General features: G+C 51.2%; 1 protein-coding gene across 2 annotated transcripts in view; it reads left to right on the top strand.

Moving 5' to 3' along the window:
• Window positions 1-14,763, top strand: part of LDLRAD3 (low density lipoprotein receptor class A domain containing 3) — a 228,793-nt gene that overhangs the window by 195,037 nt on the left and 18,993 nt on the right. The gene's annotated exons all lie outside the window — the stretch shown is intronic.

Below are 14,763 nucleotides of genomic sequence, written 5' to 3'. Positions count from 1 at the left end.
CCCCAGAAGGAGATTCCAGAACGTCGGGCCAAATGAAGATCCTACAAACTTCTGGAGAGGATATTCAAAAGTAAAGAAATACGTGACTAAAAATAGGTTTAAATACAGAGGTTCAAGAAGCAACACGGCATTGGACTAATTAGTAACACTGGATGTGAGTCAGCTGTTCTGAAGTGAATAATTGCAGATTCTGCACCACGAGGACATCCTCAGAAGTGAGGAGGGAGAGACTTGTAGACAACCCTTCCAGAGCACTACTAAGGAGCGTGCTCCACCAAAACGAAGGGAGGACTGCAAGAGAAAGGAAGACGCAGGATAGAGGAGCTCGGGGAGATGGGGATCCGATCTGGGAGCGTGTGGACGAGGCCCTCCAGGATGCCGTGAAGGGCATTGCTCGGGTGGCTGCGTAGCATCCAGGAGCCCCCATGCACCTGGCGTGGGCCACGCTTGTGGGGTCGTTTCTCTGAAAAGACACTGATGGGGGTGCCTGGTGGCTCAGTTGGTTAAGGATCTGCTTTTGGCTCAGGTCATGATCTCAGGGTTCTGGGATCAAGTCCCACATCCGGCTCCCTGCTCAGCCGGGGTGGGGGGGGGACACACGATCTGCCTCTCTCTGCCCCTCCCCCTTCTCGTGTGCATGTGCACACTCTCTCTCCCACTCTCACATAAATACAATCGTTAAGAAAAGAAAAGATAGGGGTAGAATGGATTCGAAGGTAGGGGAGATGGCAAAAGCTGGGGACGTCATCGTCTTTGGATCCGTGAGAGCTACGTAGCTCCCTGTGGGGTGGTGGTGGGGGAAGCCTGTGTTAATTCCAGGGAAAACAGAAACTGTGGCCACGCAGGAAACTGTTCAAGCCGTAACGGACGGCGCCGGCGTGCCAGCAAGTAACGTTTTCACGGTCGTGATCACGGGCACGCTGATGCTGGGAAGTGACGGTCCCACTTGGAGGAAAGTGGGCGCGCGTGTGAGGATAAGCCCGGTGAGTGCGGGGTCAGCAGCTGGTTCCCAGCCCCGAAGAATTGAGAGGCAGGCCTCCAGCAGTCAGGCAGAGATGGGGAGGAGAACAGGAGGAGACCCATCCGAAACTGGGGGGCAGTGATAGCATCTAGGACCGGAGGGTCAAAGAATGCGATTTCCGTTATCGCCGGCCCAGGTGGAGCTCCTCCGTGCGCCCCCGGCCCCGCCGAGCACAGGGCCCGGACTCGAGCCGCGCTGCAGCCCCGTCTCCCAGCCCAGGCCGCCTTGGTGCTGGGAGCCCGCGACCTGACCTGCTCTGTGCAGGATAACCGCAGGATGAGTGGTTCATTGAAAAATCCAATTCTGAGCATGTCGGTCTACCACAAACCAGAAGAGGTGGCCGAGGTGCCCTCTGAGTGGGTTTGGGTCACACACAGCAGCGCAGTAACTTATGATCCTGCCCTGGTCTCCAGGGAGAAACCACACGGCATCTGTCTGCGCAGTCGGATGAGGCTTCCTGCCTCTCCTCCACCCTCCTCGGTGGGCCTGTGTTGGGTACGTTGATGGTGGCACATTCCTTAGATGTGTTTTACGTGATTCAGCCCCGAGCCCCTCTCGGCGGGGAGAGCAGAGGCTCCCTTCTGAGACGGGATGGCGTGGGTGCTCCTGGGCAGGTAGCCTCAGAGGCCCACCTCTGTCCCGAGCACGATGGTTCCCAGCAGGGACTCAGGAACCCACCCGAAGTGGCTTCGTAGGTAGACACTTGCTGCTGCTCAGCTGGGTGTGGGTCACAGTAAGTTACTTCACTTCCCTGAACCTCTGTTTTCCTTCTGGAGAACGGGGATAACCATAGTACCTATGGTGTAGACCGAAACAGCGCATGAGACGTGTCCTTGGGACGGTACCTGCCCCACACGAGCTACTACCCCAGGATCGTGTCACCTGTGTTGCACGGGGGAAGTCACCGAATGGCTCCGAGCCTCAGCTTCCTGGTTTATGAAGTGGGGAAATGCTGCGTCTCCCGAGATTGTGGGAACCCCTCTGTGAGCTGCCGTGTACAGGTCGCTTAGCCTGATGCCTGGCAGCCCGCCGGGCCATTCTCCCTCCCTTCCTGTGTCCTCCGCGTCTGTCCTCACGCAGGCCTGCCTTCCCCCTGCCTGGCCACCAGAACAGCTCCTCTGGCCCCGTCCCTGCTGCTGCGCGTCCTCCCTGCAGTTGCCCCAACGACTTTTCAGGAACGTTGGTTTTACCTCTTTACCACTGGTTATGACATCTAGACCCCCCAGCCTGTCACGTAAAGCTGCGGCTCCTCGTGCACCCTCGTGTCAGCCATCTCTGTGGGCTCTACACCGTCCCGTGCCGCCCCCCTCCCCAGCTGCCCTCTTAGGAGCATCACGTGTTTTAGGAGTTGGTTGGAAACCTTTAGAAACCTTCAGAACCTCCATCAGAAACCTTCTCTGGCCACTGCTTGTTGCCATGGCTCGGCAGCACTCCCGGCGGGGCCCCCCCCCCGCCCCCCACCCACCCCACCCCCGCCGGCCTCGGGGACAGACTTGCCTCCCACTGGCTGCGCTGGGAAAGCGCGTGAGGCTTTGGAGTCTCGGACATCAAGATTCACGCCTTAGTGGTGCTACTTGCCAGAGAGACCCTGGGAATGTCATTTCCCCCCTTAGTGGCCTCACTTGTAACGTGAAAATATGTCAGCGGGAAGAGTGACCTTATTCGGCTTCCAGATGAGGACCGTGAGAGGTGAGCTCTCCCTGAGATCGTGAGGAAGCAGCCGCAGAAGCCCCTTTGGGTCACTTGCTCGCACGTGAATTCCCTTCCCTCCATTGCCTCATAGGTGCGTGTTCTGTGGCTTTGATCCCAGCTCCTTGGGTGCGGGGCCTGCGTGTTGTGTTCGTGTAAGTCACCCCTCTGGGTCAGTCAGTATGTGCTACCCCATGCGGTGGTAACATGTAGGCCCGAGCCCCGGCATTTAAAACGAGATGTGGGGGATCCCTGGGGGGCTCAGCGGTTGAGCGCCTGCCTTCGGCCCAGGGCATGATCCTGGAGACCCGGGACTGAGTCCTGCGTCGGGCTCCCTGCATGGGGCCTGCTTCTCCCTCTGCCTGTGTCTCTCCCTCCCTCTCTCTCTGTATCTCTCATGGATAAATAAATAAAATCATTTTAAAAATAATGCTAATAATAAAATAAAACAAGAGATGTGGGTTTCTTGCTCACCCTGCACACCCATGTGGATCCGTAGGGCCAGCCCTCCTCATTCTGCTTCCCCAGGGAGCTAGACCTCTCACGTTTCACTAGCCACAGCAAGTCCCTTGGGCAAGTCTAATGTTCAAGGGGAGGGGTGGTGTTGGGGGTGGGGGGCTAATCGTACCGCGTATCTGGAAGGCGAGAAATTCAGGAACATGGGTCAACCGCCTAACCACTACTGTATCCTCCAGAAGCCTGCCCCCTGCTTCGCACGTGGAGACGCCTGTTGGGAAGCCTCCTGTCGCGGCTTGGAGCCGAGGTGGTGAGACACAGCCCCGTTCTGCGGGCGCTCACGGTTCCCCGCCAATGCACAACCTTTGCCAGAAACTGGGAACAAATCTAGTTGTCTACGGGTTCAGCCCTGTCCTCCGAGCAGTGAAGACACACAAAGAAGAAGGTTGTATCATGTCTGAAATTCCGACCAGTATTCAGGGACCGCAGCGCTCTGAAGTTCGCTGATTCTCAATTCACCCCGTTCACTTGGTCATTAGCTCAACAAATACCCTATGTGTCGAGACCCACCACGTACCCGGCACTGTTGCGTCCGAGACAGCGTAGTAATAACAGGTGTGTCCCTGCCTACTCCGACCTGACAGTTGGGCCTGAGAATGGAATCTGGGCACAGCCAACCCTCCTGGGCTTGCATCGCTTCCTGGCGACCTTGGGCAGGTTCTCAGAACTCTCTGCACCTCAGTTTTACCATCTTTAAAGTGGGAATGATAACCGGCCGTAGATATGTGTGATAGGGTTATCATTAGGAGGAGGTTGGTGGAGAACCCATAGAGAAGGCTTGATTAAGCTGTTGGTGTGGGGAAAGCCTTGATAAGCACCAGCCGCACTTTTTGTCATTGTCACCACCTTCCCCCTCCTCACCCCCATTGTAATGATACTTAGAATGAAAATGAATGATGGTGGGAATGGCAGGATGTCGCACCAGTAAGGAAGGTCTTGCATTTTCCTGTAAGGACCATATGGCAGATGGTTGTTTGCCTTACACGTTAGTCCCCGAGAGCTTGTTTCTCGTGGACCTGCAGCTCCCGGTAAAGACCACCGCGGCGCTCACACCTGCCTCGCCCTGTCTCCAACACTTGCTGGCTCCAGCACATCCCCTCTGATGCCTCCAAGTCCCACCATCTAATCCCTTTTGAACATTCAAGTGGCTTTTCACTGCTGAGGTTCAGTGAAGGGAACCGCCGGTTCAGGTAAGAACCGCCGAATATGAATGGAACACTTTTAAAAAGGGAGAAAACGTGCTTCTTTAGGGCCCGTCTCAGTCACTCTTCCTAAGGAAAAACATATGCTAAGTCCCTCCGGGGTGCAGACACCCCAGATACGTGACCAAGCAAGGAAATGTGTTGGGGCACCCAGGTGGCTCAGCGGTTGGCCGTCTGCCTTGGGCTCGGGGCGTGATCCCGGGTCCGGGGATCGAATCCCACATCGGGCTCCCCGCGAGGAGCCTGCTTCTCCCTCTGCCTATGCCTCATGAATATATAAATAAAATCTTTTAAAAACAGATTAAAAGGGCAGCCCTGGTGGCACAGCAGTTTAGCACCACCTTCAGCCCAGGGCCTGATCCTGGAGACCCGGGATCGAGTCCCACGTCGGGCTCCCTGCATGGAGCCCGCTTCTCCCTCTGCCTGTGTCTCTGCCTCTCTCTCTGTGTATCTCTCATGAATGAATAAATAAAATCTTAAAAAAAAAAAAAAAGACATGTGGTAGGTTTGGCAGGAAGGACAGCAGAGCCAGGGAAACACCCCTCCTCATTCCCTGCTTATGCATAAAATGGGTCTATGCCTACCTGAGTTCAGAATCATCGAGTAAAGAAAGGGAAGTCACCCCCTGCCACTGCTACAGCCAGACATCGCCTGAATCGAGGATGTACACATGCCACAATCCTAGTCCATCCCAGCCTTTTGACAAAATATCCATCCTCCCGCCCCACCTCCGCCTAGAAAAAGAAAAGTATATGCCCCATCCAGAACGCTGGCCTCATCAAATCCGGACAGTTTGCTGCCCTGTTTCACAGCTGCCTGGTAGCTGGATCTGTCTCTAAGGTCTGGCAGGAATCGGATACATCTGGCTCCACTGAGTTGTTTAATATTGTTGGCGTGAGCCGGAGAATGGGGGAAATGGCAGCAAATGTGTTCGTATCTTATGGTGAGGCACGAGGGAGTTGAAAAAAAGTATATACTTTATTTCCTCTTGATTTGAAAATGATGGGAAGCGAAGGGAGCGGGGCGTCCCCTTGCATCCCATGTGTAGGACAAGTCGCCAGCGTGGGGCGATGCCCACGGGCTCCACAGCGGTGTGGCCCCGGAGGACGCGAGGCCCCGTCTCATTGGTATGCAGCGTGGCCCTGGCATTACACACGCTAATCCTGACACAATAAGCTGTAAAGGAGACGCTTGCTTTCTTGCTTCGAAATGAATGGAGCAGCCTGGAATCTTCCAGTTTTACCTCCTGCGTTAACCTGGAGCGATGCCAGCGTGTCGGGCTTTACTCTGGGGAACTCGCATCATGTGAAAACCTTAAATCAGGCCTGTCCGCCAGTACACGCGGTCCTAGTCCAGTGAATATTTCTAGCTAACGATGCGCATGGGGCCCTTGAGCGCCACAGTCGTGCTCTGCTAAGACCATGCAGATGTAACCACTTTTGCCTGCGTGTTTTTTTTTGTTTTTTTTTCCCCCCTGGAAGGAATTGATAAGTCCCCACGCCTCCATGGTTTTACCCAAATCCCTCACGCAGCACACCAGTCATTGGGCATGTCTTAACCTTGGCGGTAGCACGCAGCCCGATCTCTGGGGTCGGGTTCTCTTACTGTGAGCCTGGGAAGGTTTTAAAGGAAGGATTGTCTTTCCCTTTGTTTTTTTGTTTTGTTTTGTTTTGTTTTTTTGGGTTTTTTTATAAATTTATTTTTTATTGGTGTTCAATTTGCCAACATATAGAATAACACCCAGTGCTCATCCCGTCAAGTGCCCCCCTCATGTCTTTCCCTTTGATTAGCCACTTACGAGGAACCAGAACCTTTGACTCCATCAAGTTATGGGAACTTGAGCCCAGAGTCCTGGCTGTGGAAGGTGGACGGAGAGAGGCATTGAGCAGCCGTCCGCCTGCCCCTGGTCCTTCCTGGACGCGGGGAAGTTAAAACACTGGGGCTTGTTTTAATGAATGAACCTCACGTGGAACATCATTCTTCAGAGCCACGCACAGATGTCTGAAAAGGAAAATTTCTTTCCAGAAAACTCAGGTTTTTCGTAACTACCTCTTTCATACTGATGGCTCATTCCCAGGGGAGTGATCTTTTTTTTTTTTTGTACACTTCCGTTCATCCAGGAAAAGAGAGAACGTTTTGAGAATCCTAAAAAGCAATGAGGGATGGATCTTTCAGTGACAACTCTTTGTCGGGGAGCCCTGCGTGCTGAGTGAAGTGCTGGATAAAAGGTCAGTGCAGTGCAGTTAGGAGCACGGACGCATGAGCCGATGGCCTGGGTGCAGATCCTGGCCACGGCCCGTCATCCTGTGTGAGGTTGTGCCGGGCATACAGCCTTGCAGTGTTATGGTTTCCCCTTTGGTGAAATGGGGCTACCAACCATACTTCCGTCATTCTGAAGTGCTCGGAATAGGGCCTGGCCTGTAGTAGGTAGTCGAACGGTACGGCCACCTTTGCTGCTACCATCATTGATCGCATTATTATCATTTATTAATTATCGTTAACGATTACTAGATGCTGGGAACAAAAAATGCCCACAAGAACGAAACAAAAGCCACTGTGGTCCCTGTCTTTATGGAGCACAGAGTTTGTTTCCTGGGGGAGGCACACACTACATACAAGATCATAGTAAAACTGTGACTGTGGTTTGTGCCATGATGACGGAGAGCTAACTCTTTCCAGGGAACACAAATGAGGAGACCTGTCCTGATCAGGAAGGTTGTCAAGGGCTTCCCTGAGGAGGGGATGATTGCCCTGAGATCAAAGGGAGGCAAAACATTAATTCATTACAAAATAATTCAGAGGGACGCCCGGGTGGCTCAACGGTTGAGCATCTGCCTTCAGCTCAGGGAGTGATCCTGGAGTCCCGGGATCAAGTCTCCCATCGGGTTCCCATCAGGGAGCCTGCTTCTCCCTCTGCCTATGTCTCTGCCTCTTTCTCTGTGTCGCTCATGAATAAATAAATAAAATCTTTAAAAAAAAAAACTCAAAAAACACCAAAAAGCCACTGATAATTCATCCATCCAACGATTAACATTTACTAACATCCATTTATTAACATCCAACCACTATTAACATTTTACTTCGCAGCCTTCTGTATCTTTTTTTTATGAATGAATAAAAACACACACACAGCATGCATGTTTCCTCATCCCCCAAAGTGGCATCCCATTCTTAAAAAAATACATGTTTTCCCCTAAAGTGCCTTCTTTCATTAAGCCGCCATACCACAGACACCTTACTGTGTCAGCCATGGGGACTGACTTCCTGATGGCCGAGAGCCCCTCGGGACCTTCCAGCTGGTGACCCACCTGCTTACCTCCCCGCCCCAGCCCTCCCCTTCCTTTCCACAAGGCAGGATGGTTCTGCAAGAGCCAGCCCTGCATGGCATCCACCTGACAATCATTGTTACCCGGACACCAGGCTTCCGTCTCTGCACAGCTGATTCACAGGACCTGCTGAGAATCTCTAGACTCCCCTCAGCGTAGTCTGATGTGCACATGGTACCCGGAAACTTCATGGCTACTTCTGAAAACATAACTTGGGTTCCCAACCAGCTGTTTAACATGTGGAGGAAAAATTTATCCATGTGCCTGTCACCTACCTTCTCTCTTAAAGTACCTCTTCTTTTGGGGATCCTGAATTCTAAAGAATTCCTCTTGGGGAATTTGCTCCTAGGGTCTTTTTTTTTTTTTTTTTAAGATTTTATTTGTTCATGAAAGACACAGAGAGAGAGGCAGAGAAATAGGCAGAGAAGCAGGGAGAAGCAGGCTCCATGCAGGGAGCCTGACACGGGACTCGATCCCGGGACTCCAGGACCATGCCCTGGGCTGAAGGCAGGAGCTAAACCGCTGAGCCACTCAGGAATCCCCCTGCTCCTAGCATCCTAAGAGACCCCCACACCTTATTTGTCTCTTGGAGGATGAGTCATCTTGAAATGGCTGAAGGCCCAGGTCACTAGGATTCACCTTTCAGGGACATAATTTTCATGGATTCAAAAAAAGGAAAAAAACCGTCAATGGCCTTGTGCTCTGTGAATTGACTTTCTGCCTCTCTCTCCTCCTCCTCTACCCAGTGACAGGTTGATTCATTCTTTGCCTTTGTGGCACAATTGAAGACCTGTCTGCTCCCTGGCTGAGGACCCTGTTAGCCCATATATATGGGCTCTGTCCCGTGCCAGGTGGGGTGACGGCAGCTGCTCAGTGTGTGGCAGCCCCAGCCTCCTAACAGCACCCTGTCCAGCTTCCTTTGTGCCACAAAGACTTGTCTTGATTTGGTTTTCTTTCTTTTTTCTTTTAAGGTTTTATTTATTTATTCATGAGAGACACACAGAGAAGCAGAGACACAGGAAGAGGGAGAAGCGGGCTCCCCGCAGGGATGCAGGAGTTGATCCCAAGCATCTGGGATCACACCTTGAGCCAAAGGCAGATGCTCAACCTCTGAGCCACCCAGATGTCCCTTGACTTGGTTTTCACTTCTCTTTTCCTCATACTCTCACAGCTTCACCTTGAATCAGTCCAAAATGTTCAAAGTCAGTGACCAAGGTCATTCAGTAAAACTGTGGAACGGTGCTGTATCTGTTCGGGCTCCTGTGACTAAATACCATAGCCTGGGTGCTTTAGACAACAAATGCTTATTTCTTGTAGTTGGAGAGACTGCGAAGTCCAAGATCAAAGTGCAGGCCAGTTTGGTTCCTCTGAGACCGTCTTCCTGGCTTGTAGAGGGCCACCTTCTTGCTGGGTCCTCGCCAGGCAGGGAGGGAGAGAACGAGCAAGCTCTCTGGTGTCCCCTTCTTCAGAGGGTGCAGGTCCTCTGAGAAGAGTCCCACCCTCATGACCTCATCCAATCCTAATTGCCCCCCAAAGGCCCTACCTCAGATAGCATCACGTTCGGCTTAGGGCTTCAACGTGTGAATTTAGGGGAGGGGACACAGATATTCAGGCCATAACCAACAGGTCTTGGGACTCAGGGTGAAGGACAGCATGCAACTAAGAGACTGTGGCTGGTAGAAGAGAAAATCCGGACTGTTGGGAGGGTAGGGAGGGCACCCAGAGGAGGGTGGAGGGGTGGAAGGAGTGGCAACACATGCCAGCTTTGCTACTTACAGGCTATGTGGCCTCGAAACACACGTAATCTCCCTGAACTGGCCTTTCCTGCTCTCGTGAAAGGGGGGCTGGGCATGCTCGTTCACGGGCCGGCCAGGAGTTCTTTATTTATGAGTTTATGTGTCCCGGCAGTGTTCTTGGTTCATTCAATCGGTCAAGAGCTACAGATTTTTTTTTTTTTTTTTAAGATTTTATTTACTTACTCATGAGAGATACGGAGAGAGAGAGAGGCAAAGACATAGGCAGAGGGAGAAGCAGGCTCCATGCAGGGAGCTCGATGTGGGACTCGATCCCGGGTCCCCAGGATCATGCCCTGGGCCGAAGGCAGACGTTGAACCACTGAGCCCCCCAGACACCCCATAACTATGGATTGATTGGTAGGTTGGTTACCTGGGATGTGTCAGGCACTGCGTTAAGTGCTACAGTTAAGTGAATCTCATGTGTGTTCCCAAGACCCGCCTGCAGGACAGGGTGGGCACTCAGTCAGTGTTTCCTTTCAGGTCCCACACAGAACGGATCATGGGAACAGGGGTTAATGGGAGTGAGCCAGTCGTAGAGCTGGTGCTCACCCAGCGTGGTGACAGACTGGGGAGAGAGAAACGTTTTGTTTTGTGAAGCCCGAAAGTTTCTGGGTGCAGGATTGCCGTGGGTCCTGAAAAGGGTAATCGGGAGAGACATCTGGGGGTGGAAGCTGGGTGGGGCAATAATGGGAGCCACATGCTGACCTCTGAGGCTGGAGGTGCAATTACTATTAGAACGTAGAACGATAAGCCCATCGCCAGAAGATAGCCAGACCATTGGCAGGCCTCCCCACCCACCACAAATCTTGTCTTTGTTGCTAGATGGTAGAAAAATAGCCGTATGACTCCAGGGACATTTATGAGACTGACCTCTTATTATAGCTTGATGCGAACAACCCTGCATTGGAGTTAGAAGTCATCACGTCACGTTTTTAATGCACATCCTAAGTCTCATTAACCAGGTTGTTTGCCATCATGGGTGGTGAAGGGGGTTTTGTTGTGTGGTTATTGGGTTGTGTTTTGGTTTTGGTGTGGGGTGTTGGGTTTTTTATTTTTTTATCTTTTAAATTAATTTTCAATTAAGTTTTGAAAGAACAAAGTATAAAATTAACTAACTTGCAATTAATTTCAACAGTAATTATGCAAAAATTCTAGGCATGTGAAAGATGGGGGGCACGGAATAATTAGTCGTGGATTTTTTCACTACCATAATTACCCTGATGAATATGTATGAGGCCGTTTGGGAAAGGAACGCACAGCAAGCAGTTGTATTTAATTAAACTTTTAGCTGGCTTAGCTTGGGGAGCCTGCATTGTGTTTTAGTCTCTCAGACTATTAGCAAAGCCTCCCCAAACAAATAGCTCCCAGAAACATAGAGGAGAAAGTCACAGGTGTCTTCTTGCTCAGGTCTCCTCTTAATTCTGTAGACTTCTAGTTTTCTTGGACCCTCGGCATGGCATACATCATTGCCCAGGGGGCCGACTGGACAGTACCTTGGATTATCATTGCTATGGCAAGGAAGCCTAGCCTAAGCCTGGCACACAGGCCGCTTTGTTTTAAGTGCAGCCCATGTCTCACACCATCCGTTGGGCTTCCCTTTGTATCGTGCGGGATGTAGGAGCTGGGTTATAACAAGCCTATGATCAGAACGGCATCTCCTGGATTGAGCCGTTACTGCAGGCCGCTCAGTATGCTAAGCTCTTGACGTGCATTATTCTCTTTCCCGTCTAGCCACTGAGATCTGAGACCAAGGAACTTGCCCATGGCCGCTCGCCTAATGGCAGAGCGACGTTTGAACCCTGCTCTTTCCGACCCTATGACCTGTGCAGTGTGCCGCTCATTCACTCTCCTGTTTGTCCAAACTGGAAAGAAAAAAGAGCTAGAAATCCTTCTAGTCCTCACTTGCGGCAATTTATTCCACTTGCTTGTTTTTCTGAGGTTGCCCTCCTGCTGCAGATGGACATACCAGGGGTGTCTCAGCCCGTGAAGCAAGGCCCTGACAGGAGGGCATGACGAATAATACTGCAGAGGTAGTAGGATGGGGGTACCTCCAGGGGCAGCCACAGATGTCCCCTGAGCTCCTGGGCTGTTTTCCTACCACTGTGTTACGAGCTTTATAAAGACCAAGTCCAGGGGATCCCTGGGTGGCGCAGCGGTTTGGCGCCTGCCTTTGGCCCAGGGCGCGATCCTGGAGACCCGGGATCGAATCCCACGTCAGGCTCCCGGTGCATGGAGCCTGCTTCTCCCTCTGCCTGTATCTCTGCCTCTCTTTCTCTCTGTGACTATCATAAATAAATAAAAATTAAAAAAAAAAAAAAAAGACCAAGTCCAACCTTCTCAAACACCCCAGAATGTGGCTGCTGTTATGCCCGTGCTACAGGTGAGGAAAACTGAGGAGTTTAAGTCACTTGCTAAGATTGCAAAGCCAGTAGGTGGTAGAGCCAGGATTCAAAAGCAGGCCGGGCAGCCTCCAGAGGCTAGAGTCTATACCGGACATCAGAGCATCATGTTCCCAACCCCTTTTATTATGTAAGGGCCGCCACTCACTGGGTAGGAAAAGGCTGTCTTCAGTCTTTCCTGCTGGTGACAAGAGCCAAAGTCTCAGTGTTGGCAGTCTGGGGAGATGTCCCCTGGTTGCAAAGGAGATGATGATATTTGGGTGCTTGTCAAGAACTTTCTAGAATCTCCAGAGCAAAGGATTAGAGAAGCATAGAGCACGTCTCACTGCAGTCATTACAGGATCGTGTTTTTATTTAACACTGAGGTTCCCATTTCCAAATACGGAACCGCCAAAAGGCCTCTCAGCCTCGTCCCCTCTCTGTTAGGTCAAGCTCTCTTGATCAGTGACTACTTAGGATCGTTGAAGCCCTGTCTCTTCGGGGTCAGTGGTTACTAGCTAGAATGGTGTGTGATTTCTGCAGGCAGTTACAGCTTACCAGAAGGGCCGGGATGGGCCCTAGCGAATGCTGATTCCATGGCCCTCTTCCAGTTCTCATTAAGCTCAATGGCTTTAGTAAAAAAAGAAAAAAAAAAATCCATCACACACAGCTCCTACCAGACTGCCATTAGTGGAACCAGGAAGAACCTTTCGCCAAGTGAAGCAATTTCCTCATTCTTTAATTAAAGCAATTTGGGGCTGAATGTATTTATGGGCAGACTTGCTGAAGTGAGACAGAAGTATTTTGCAGTGTGCATGTCAGAGGAAGATCACAACATCCCGGGTATCCCTCCATTGTACGTAGGGCAGGAACATACAGGTGGATCAGGCCGGAGCCAAGTCTTCATGCAGTGTCACAGGTGGCAGAAGGAGGTGAGAAACTGAGGCACAGAGAGAGGAAGCGGTTTGCCCAGAGTTGGAGAGCGAGCCAGCCAGTGGCCACACTGGCCCAGGCCCCACCTTCGGGTCCCACCCTTAGACATGCCCGTCTCCTACCAGCATCCCATTTGGGTCATCATGTCACTCTTACCCTGCAAAAGTCTGCAGAGAGCTACCGGGCCCAGGCCAGACCACCTGGCCCTGTGCACCAGCAGCCCCTGTGCACCCTAGGCTCCTAGCTCCTTCCTCTTCTTCATTAATAGGCCAGAATTCTCTGGAACTAAGATTTTATATGTTCCAAGCTCTGCCTGGGGTTCAAGATCACTGTTCAATTGTTCATTCAATTTGCATTTGCCTTATTCTTAATTCGAACAAAACCTGTGAGTTTAGGGTGAGGTAAGGTGACAAAACCGCAGTCCTTTCTTGGTCTCCGCAGGGGGCGCGTTCATCTTTTTATCCACAAAGAGAACCAGTAATGGGGGAAATGCCAGAAGTGACAGCATCTTTAGCTTAGGGCTCAGGGTTTCAGAGCTGCTAAACCAAAGGAAGCAGGAAAATCTGTAACATCCCCTCTTATTCCCTCAGCAGTCTCGTACAGAGCGAGAAAGGGTTAAGAGCTTGTTTATCTGCCATCAGACAAGATGCTCCAGAACAGCTCCAGCCTCGGTCTGTACTGTCGAGACCACAAGGGGAGTCTGTAATCATGACTGATGATGAGTTCTCCTCCTCTGGAGCCAACAAAAAAATAACAATTAGCTGAGTTTTCCTTTATCTCCTTCATCCATGTGTTTAATTAGTGCAATTGGACATAGATACTATTGCAAGAAAGCTTCGCTGGGATGATAGGGTGGCCAGCAAACTCTCAGAAATGATGAGGAGACTATTAATTGACAGGCATTTTGTTGGCTTCTGCCTGGAAGCTTCTGCCCTGAGTCTCCACTAAGGACTCGAGGTTGGTATTGACACCAGTGTCTCCTGGTTGCTCCGGGCGAAGGCATCACCAGAGGGACACCTGATACATAAAAACAGCAGAAGTAAGCCCGCAGCCCTCAACTTATGCCCAGGAATTATCTCTTACTTCCTTTCAACTTGAAAGTTCTGAGATTGGAGGAGGAAAACCGTGGGGGAATCCAGAGAACTAAATCCTTGTGAGAGAAGAGAACATTCATTTATGAAATACTGAGCGGTGATAATAATGCTTATAATGGCTAATACTGTGTGTGGTGAGCATTGTGACTGTAAGTGGATTGTAAACCCATAATTTAAGGCTTATTATCACTTACTGGTTCTACGGATATTATGAAGCACCTGATATAGGTATGTAAGCCTGAACTTAGTGCTTGGAAGCGAGAGGAACACTTTATCAACATGACTGAAATGGGAATCTAACACTCGAGAGATGTAGGGTTTTCTTTGTAGGAAGCTGGCTGTACCAGTAACTCTGTAGCAAGGCAGGGAATAAGCGCCACAAGGTGGATCAGGTGAGGGGCCGTGGGAGGTTGTCACAGAGAAGTTATTTCTGGTTGGAGGGCTGGGGGGTGGGCGAGAAGTCAGGGAGAAAATAGTGGCCATCTGAGTCTTGAAGGCCAGTGATGTGGACAGGAGGTCATGTTGGGAAGGACATCGTAGGCCAAGAGAGCGACAGTCCTAAGAAGGAAGGGCATCTAGAACCCTTTACCCATAGAGCCGTGTGACTAGTGGGACTGCCCTCTGCTTTCAGCTCTCCTAAGGCACGAATTGACTTTACCCTTTGGACACACGTAGCTCTTGCTCCATGTCCCTTTAGAGCGCACAGTGATGCTCTCAGCTGGCACTGTGGTCCCATCTGAAGGCTCAACGCAGGGAGGGTCAGCGGCCAGGCTCACTCTCTTAGCAGGATTTGGTTCCTGGTGGGCTG

Source organism: Vulpes lagopus, chromosome 11 (assembly GCF_018345385.1).
Source record: "Vulpes lagopus strain Blue_001 chromosome 11, ASM1834538v1, whole genome shotgun sequence".
NCBI lineage: Eukaryota > Metazoa > Chordata > Mammalia > Carnivora > Canidae > Vulpes > Vulpes lagopus.
This window is presented reverse-complemented; position numbering and strand designations above follow the sequence as displayed.